We start from the raw sequence: 9,112 nt of genomic DNA on the forward strand, positions 1-9,112 counted from the left end.
GTCATCACACGTCTCCCCTCTTTAAGGTAAGACACTAACCACAGTTGGTTTGCCAACCTCTTGAAATATCCACTTCTAATGTCTGCCAAATACGCAGCTTAAAATAGACTAATGGAGAAAACTAATTACCAGATGTCAGGATAATAAAACAAGAGGATTTAGGTCATGATGGTTGATTGATATGATCAGATAAGGGCTGCCAGGAGTCATTCATCTGCCAGATGAATAACTTATCATGTAGGGGGTTGGAGAATAACAGTTGTTTTATTTTGTTGTGTGTTTTATCTGTAGTTACTTTTTTTGGTTACGTAAGTGATTTTATTTTATTTTTTTTAAATTTATAGAAGGCAAGCTGCCATTTTTGCCTTGTAATGATCAAGTTTCTTATATGTTAAATAAAGAGAAACAACTAATTTAATGTGTTTCAAAGAGGTGCTTTTCTCTATCCCCCCTGCTTTGGATCAACATGATCCTCTAGGTTGCAACATCAGCAGGGTTGACTAATAAACCTAAGATCATTTACAAATACTTGCACTGTTGTAAACCTGGTAGTGTACTATTTTCAGAAACCTCTCAGACTGTGTCTTGTGTTGATCATAGAGATGCTACTATGTAACATTTTAATCAGTGCCAACAAGAGGAAGAGGAAGTTTTCATTTTCGTTTTTCGCATTTCATGGAAAGATAGCACAATTGCATAAAGAAAGGCCTTAAAACTGCTATATCTCCATAATTTCCGACTCTCATAGAAGGAAACAAACAATATCATTACAGTTAGTACATGCGTTCATGACCTCAAGGCTAGATTATTGTAATGCTCTACTGGGTGGTTGCCCTGCTCGCTTAATAAACAAACTCAAGCTGGTCCAAAATGCAGCAGCTAGAGTTCTTACTAAAACCAGGAAGTATGACCATATTAGTCTGGTTCTGTCAACACTGCACTGGCTCCCTATTAAACATCATATACATTTTAAAATCTTGCTTATTACTTACAAAGTACCAAATGGTTTAACTCCCCAGTACTTGAACAAGCTCTTAACGCATTATACTCCATCATGTTTATTGCATTCTCAAAACTCTGGCCATTGATAATACCTAAAATATCAACCAACTGCAGGCGGTCGGTCCTTTTTCTATTTAGCACATAAACTCTGGAACGGTCTTCCTAGCATTGTTTGGGAAGCAGACACACTCTGTCAGTTTAAATTCTAAAAATCAATCTCTTTAACCTGGCATACACATTAACATAATTGTATGTATTTCTACTATTCAAATCAGTTCAATGATTGTTAGGCTGCATTAACATGAACAATTCCCATTACATTTGATGTACTCGTTACAAAATAAGAAGAATGGTATCTATGCTAACGTTAGTCTCTCTATTTATCCTGAGTTTTACAGTAGTCTGCCAAATCCAGATCAGATGGTGGACCTGCGACTAGACACGACTACAATGCAGCCCTGAAGTTTTGGCAGGGATTGTGTCAACTAGACTTGTGTCAACTAGACTCCAGTCGTCCACTCCAAGTCTTAAGGTAAGGTCATAGTCTTACTTGAAGTCTTACCTTTTAGGTAGGTCCTTCAGGGTGTCGTGTGTCAAAGTTGCAACATCTTGCTACTGGGATGCCTCGGGGCTCAGTGCTTGGACCACTTCTCTTCTCCATCTACATGTCGTCACTAAGATCTGTAATTCAGAAGCATGTTTTTTTCCTGTTACTGTTATGCTGGTGACACAACTCTACCACTCATTCCAGTCAGATGATCTGACGGTAGCTGCTCACATCTTGGCTTGCCAGACAGACATTTCTTGCTGGATCAAGGACCACCACCTTGAACTCAACCTTGCCCAACCCAACACTTCTTCTCACATTTTCTCCATTCAGCCAGTTTCATCATATGGTTCATCAACAATAACTCGACAGTCAGGAACCTTGAAGTTGTGACTGATGATCAATTGAACTTCACAGACCACATTGCTAGATCTGCCTGGTCCTGCAGATTTGCCTTATACAACATTAGGAAGATCAGATCCTTCCTATCGGAGCGTGTTATGCAACTCCTTGTCCAAGCTCCTGTTCTATCCAGACCGGACAATTGTAATGCTCTCTTGGCAGGTCTTCCTGCAACGCCTGCACGCTCAAACCTCTGCAATTGATCCAGAATGCTGCAGCAAGAGTGGTCTTTAAAGAGCCGAAGAGAGCGGACGTCACACCTCTCCTCATAAACTTTTATTGGGTGCCAATTGCCACTTGCATGAAATTCAAGGCACTGCTGTTTGCCTTCAGAACATCCATTGGCTTTGCACCCCATACCTAAACTCGTTACTTCAGACTTATGTGCTTCCAGAAGCTTGTGCTCTGCCTCTTTTTTGTCAACACGACCCATTCAAACTAACACTTAATATCCAAAATATCTATTTAAATTTCTATTTAATTTACTGTGTAGTATATATGGTAGTCTATATTTTAATACTATAATATGACATTTCTATGATCTGGACTTTATTTTAACCTGGATTGCGGAAAGTATGTGTTGTGTAACAAAATGAACATAAAGTTGAATCCATGTTTAGCTGAATTATAGCTACTTGGATTTTTCTTTTATACTAAATTTCCTTCTAAAACAGCTAAAAATAATTTAGCTATCTGTTTAGCTTAACCAAATTCTGGTATTTATTGTCTTTTTTTTTATATTTCATTCTATACTTAATTTTCGAAATTGTACATGCAGAACTTTATACAGGGTATTGCCAATAATTAATAGTATAATTAATACTAAATTAATTAACTTTATTTAATGACAGCAATGTTCAGTTTTTCCGTTTGCAGATTCCACCATGTAAATAGTGAATTATTTTAAAGGGAATGGGAGATGACACACTGATTGTTTTTTTGTTTGTTCTTTTGCATGTTACAGCAGCTTTTAGACCATTCACCAACAATTTTTCCCATCGTTAAACTAGCAAAACTGGATATGGACATTGCCAAAGTACATTTGCAATTTGTTGCCCATTATTAATTTATACCAGGTCCAAAAGTGTTGAACCAGCAAGTGAAACAAAACAAAATATATTTTATTATTATTATTATTATTAATTTATTAATTAATTACAAATTGTTTAGATATTGAGATTGAGTAATGTAACTCAGCAATGTAAAAACAGCTTTAGAAAGCAACAACCAAGTAATGTCCTGCATATTTTTGCTCACATTTTATCATACTGGCAATGTTTGGAACAAAAAAACTTTGTATGCATGACAAATTACTGCAGTTTGCTGATATTATAAAGTAATATCAGCCTGTCTCTTTAACAAATCATGTAATATAATGCATTATAAAGGTATGCTGAATCTATTTACAGTTTGAAGATGCAGATTACCTGCAGTTCCCACCATGACCAGTAGATTTCGCTAGAGACTTCTGCAACTCTATCCATCTCTCTTCCTGATTATGTGCATCCTCAATCCCTGAGGTGAAGAATCAAAGGTTAGGTAAAAAGAAGAAAAATCAAAGGTTAGATTAAAAACACCCAAACCAATGCTCCAAGTATAAATAAGGTTGGATTTAAACTGATATTTGCACTGGCAAACTTTGCAGAAGCTTTTCCAACACTCCCCTACTGTGCCACAATTCAAAGGCTGCATCCTCCGAAAGCCGCATTTGATGGGCGTCCCAATTTGAAGGCTCCTTCAAATGTAGCCTCAAGATGCATCCTTTGCAGCCTTGCCTAGCCCAGAATTCATTGCGCACCAGTGACTACAGGATTTTTTTTTTATAGAAAAAAATGCAGAATTACATTTTAAATATTTTAAGTATTAATACCTGCTTGCTTTTTCTTTTCTTTCTTTCTTTTCTTATTTTTTTTCTGTAATATAATTTTAATTTTAAACCAGAGTGTCTTGTTACCTGCATAGCTTAACAGGTAAATTAAATTTTATAGTTATAATTTTTATTTTTACATTATCATTGCAATACCATTTTAAAACACAATATACTAATAACCACCATAAAGAACAACTAAAGAAAATACTAGAGGATTTGTATATCTAATATGTATATGGTATAGTAGAAAAGCTCAAATAGTTTAGTCTTCATATCAGTGTCAGTTTTATAATTAAGATGTTTAAACAGATACGTGAATGGTTTAGTGCAGGGAAAACTTTTACTTTTACTCACTGCATTCCAAAGTATAATTTATAATGTCATAATTTTTACTGCACTACATTTTATTTATAAAAGTTGTTGTTGTTTTTTTAACTTTAAATACTTAATTACACTAAAAATGTTGTACTTTCTTACTTGTACTCAAGTAGAACTTTGACATGAGTGAAAGTATACAGCACTAAATATTTAATGTAATTAAGTATTAAATGATGTTCAATATGAAATGTATTGCTATAAAAAGTACAATATTATGTTTTGGAATGTTGTGAAGTAAAAGTTTTTCAAAGACGAACACTGATAAAGTACATACACTTGAAAAACAAAATTACTTGGAAAGTAAAAATACTTGACTACTGTCCGCCTCTGTTCAAATCAAATGAAATCCTCCTGTGTGGAGACTATTTGGGATACGGTTTCACTTGGTTTGCGTTTGCTTTAAAATGTATGTATGCTACCATAAAGTTTATAACAACTTGTACAGTAAGGAATAATATATGTGCGTCTTTGATAACGGATTTTTTTCTCAAGAAAAACACTGATAAAATATACTTAAAAATTGACTTGAGTAGAAAGTAAAAATACTCCACTACTGTCCGCCTCTGGATTTGAAGTGTTAATCAAGTGTCAGTCATCAAGCAACACTGCACTGAACCAGGTCACACGTTTATTCTTATGAGAGATCAGCTTATTATTTAATAAACTATTAAAATCATATGAAATATTAGACTTGTGTCATTGTGGCAATTAACTCAAACTAATTGCTACAATGGCATGTTATATGTTTACAATCACATCAAGTACAAAAACAATCACACATTAGCATGACATTTACAAAGGCAATAATAAAGTACTTTTATTATTGCAGAATTAGTATTTATATCATCACAAACCTACCAAACATTAAATAATCCAGTAGACAAACACCACCACCGGTTCATAAATAATCCTCTTCTGATTATATGACGATATTTTGGTCTTCTTAATCGTGTTAAATAGTTTAATTGCAGAATTACAGTTTTAATCCAGAAAGCAGGTGTTAGGTCCACCATTAGGTCCAATAAAAAGGGTGCATGTTAAATCCTTCAAATCCAAGGTAAGATTCAGGGGAGTCAACCAAGAGGTGCTCACCCAAAGAAGAAGGCTGGATTCACACGTGCTGTTGACAGGCAATGAGGGTTTTTAATGCCATTCTCTGATGGCTCAGCAAAACCTCAGATCAGTGGATCAGAGCACACATCTGAAATTCACACCACAAATACCTTCCACGTTCCCTTCTTAAAAATAACCTAACATTTAAAGATGTTCTTTTTATTTGCTTATAATTTATTTGCTATTTGGTGTTTTCATAGAATTTCCATCTCTGCTAGTAATGCCTAGCCTGACCAAACAAGATGTTTGGTCTGGAAACTCACCACTGACCGGGCTCAATCCGAGGGGCGGGATAAACGGTTGTCTTTCAAACTCCCTCTGCACGCGATAGGATAGCGCTACAACCAACCAGAGCAATGAAGCTGAAGCAGAGCTAGATTAAACTTTCGCCGTATCCGGTCGGGAAAACTCAGAACACATCTTCCCTTCTTAAGAAAGACTTCAGTGCCGTGAATTTCTCAGATAAAAGCTTAACTCCAAGTCTTCCAGAGTCGCGGTCAAAGCTGATTTGAAAGACCGCCGTTCGCCAGTTTCTGTGTTTACTAGAAGCAAGCAAGCGCAACTCGGCCGTCATTATGTTAAGCCCCGCCCACCAACTCTATACACAATGTGATTGGCCCGACCAGAGTTAGGTGTTTACAGCTCAGAAGTGTATTAAGAGTTGCTAGACGACACTCGCTGCAGATTAGATTTCTAGATTTCTAGATTTCTAGGCTAAGTAATGCCTACTTTCTCTTATTAAAGGGGACCTATTATGTCAGTTGCAATTTTAGTCTTTTTGAATGTGTTTGTGAAGTTCCAGCTCAAAATACCCCATATAACATAACATTTATAATACCATGTTGTAAATACCATTTTTGACTGGAAGGAAAAAACATGCTGTTTTTGTGCATGTATCTTTAAATGCAAATAAGCTGCTGCTTCACACACCGCTTACCAGAAGAGGGTGGAGCCCACAGCTCTTGCCTCTGATACTCTTCCAAAGAATAAAATGTCAGTTTGGTTTTGGTTATCACTATTAAGGTCACACTCACGTTACATTGCAGTAGTTATCATCATAAACGTCTAGGTTACTTATATAACCGTTTCCTGAAGGAGGGAACAGAAACATTACATCGAACTGATGTCATTAGATCACGTCTGGAAGCGTCTGGTTAGATTTGCATGCCAATTCACACCCGCCGGATATACTACTATAAATATGACCTGCATTACTCACTTTATTCATGTTTTGCTGAGGAGCTGAGACAGGGATCCCAGACATTCAACGGTGGTTCAGGGCTATGGCAAGTGGGACATAACATTTCTGTTCCCTCCTTCAGGGAACGGGGTTTACATAAGCAACCTAGACATTCCCATTTAGTTCGACTTTAGGCTGGACTGGCTTCATGGGGTCCCAATGGAAAGTGCCACAGCCTCTGAATTGTGTTTCACTGGTTCACACTTACTATTTGTAATTGTGTACTAGTAAAACACAATTCAGAGGCTGTGGCACTTTCCATTGGGACCCCATAATGCCAGTCCAGGCTAAAGTCGAACTAAATGGGAATAAATATCAGATAGAAAATATATATCAGAATTAAGGGGTGTCCCCGACTAAGGATTTACACATTTGAATCAGAATTGTCGCATCTTTCTATGGTCGACTGATAGTCGAATCATCTATGTGTGTGTGAATGGGTTGGGAGGTTTCTTATTTAGGTTTTAATAAAAGGTAATGTGATGGATAAACATTCGTAAAACGTTTTCTCATAACATTTTAAAGCCGCGATCGAAATACAGAACATCATATGAATAAAACATTTGATAAATAAACCTAAAAAAAAAACCTGCCTAGAGAGGAAAAGAACACTTTGAGTGTGTTTACATGCACGTTCTTAAGCCGATTATGCCTAAAGGCGGTCGCACACCAGGCGCGAAGCTCAGCGCCACGTCTCAGCTATCTCACACCAGACGTCCACATTATACGCGCAAGCTCAATTTTGAATCAACTTCTGAAAGAAGAGCTGCACGATGGGTGTATCTTTCAGCACAGGGTGAAATCAGTATGTACATTGATGATTTGTTCAATTCTATGTGTTCGAATTTTAAAAATGCTTAGCTTTGCGTCCGGTGTGCAACCCCTCAGCGCCCTTAAAGGGGTACTTATTTTGTAGGGGTGACCGCGAATAGTCAAAGATTTGATGCATCGATATGTGGAGCCAGATTCAACCACCGATCTCACAGTCGAATCTTCGCGGGTGTTATGAAGCGAGGATCATACCATTTTGGCAATATGGAGGTGCTCAATATTTTAAAGGCGCGGCGCTGAGCTTCACGTCCGGTGTGCGACACCTTTAAGGGCGCTGAAGGGCCCTCAATGCCCTTAAAGGGGTCGCACACCAGACGCGAAGCTCAGTGCAGCGTCTTTAAAATTCGAACACATACATTTGAACAAATCATCAATGTACATACTGATTTTACCCTGTGCTAAAAGATACAATCATCGTTCAGCTCTTTTGTCAGAAGTCGATTCAAAATTGAGCTTGCGCGTATAATGTGGACGTCTGGTGTGAGATCGCTGAGGTGTGGCACGCCCATATGAGCTTCGCGCCTGGTGTGCGACCGCCTTTAGGCATAATCGGCTTAAGAATGTGCATGTAAACGCACTCAAAGTGTTCTTTTCCTCTCTAGGCAGGTATTTTTTTTAAGTTTATTTATCAAAATGTTCTTTTATATATTTATGTGATGTTCTGTATTTCGATCGCGGCTTCAAAATGTTTTGAGAAAACGTTTTACGAATGTTTATCCACCACATTACCTTTAATTAAAATCTAAATAAGAAACCTCCCAACCCATTCACACACACATAGATGATTCGACTATCAGTCGACCATAGAAAAATTCAACAATTCTGATTCGAATGTGTAAATCCTTAGCTGGAGACACTCCTAATTCTGATATATATTTTATTTTTTTATTGCAGACTAAACCACACTTTATCACTTCTGTTTCCTAATGGCTGTAAGTTCGACATGTAAATGGTCATACTGACAAAATATATACCAGTCAAACGATCTTCTGTCTCCTGTTACACTTCTTGCTGGAGTTCTGTAGTGGACTAGCACTCCACCTAACTTCCGAAAATAGTAGTCCTTTACAGAGATGGTGTGTGGTCCTTGACTTTACTTACCCGGAGATGCATCAAGACATATACAGGACATCATTCTGCAAGAATGATAAAATATTATTATTATATTTTACACATACACTGGAGTTCTGTCATGACAACTCTTGGGGTGTTTGTCATAGTAACGGGTATGACGATGTTGATATGTTTGGTCCTAGCGGTATTGATCTGCTACGCTGCTGCTGCTGTTATTGCTGCAAAGAACAAGACTTGCTACTGCCAATACATACACGACATGCTGTGAGCAAGTTAGACATGCTGCTGCTGTACAATATAGAGTACATGAATTAACCGTAGCAGGTGGAGGTGGGGAAGGTTGAGGGTTTTGTAAATCGTGCAAATGCTGACCAATTATATAAAAGGTTGAGAAGCAAATTCATTGGCTACTGATACAGCAGGAACCAATCAGCTGTGCCATGTAGAGAATAATGTGATTGCAAATGGACTGAGTTCAGGACCTATTAGCTTGTGCCATCTGGAGTTTCATGACAGAACTTTGTTTTTATTTAAAAATATTAAATGGAAGGAATCTTACCTTGATGATAAAACAAGCAGCAGTTGATTTAGAATTGAAGTTAGTTAGAAATTATGTGTGTAAAGTCAAAATTAAACTTTATTTTTTTACCCCTTT

The sequence above is a fragment of the Pseudorasbora parva genome, chromosome 25 (assembly GCF_024679245.1).
Source record: "Pseudorasbora parva isolate DD20220531a chromosome 25, ASM2467924v1, whole genome shotgun sequence".
In the NCBI taxonomy this organism is placed as follows: Eukaryota; Metazoa; Chordata; class Actinopteri; order Cypriniformes; family Gobionidae; genus Pseudorasbora; species Pseudorasbora parva.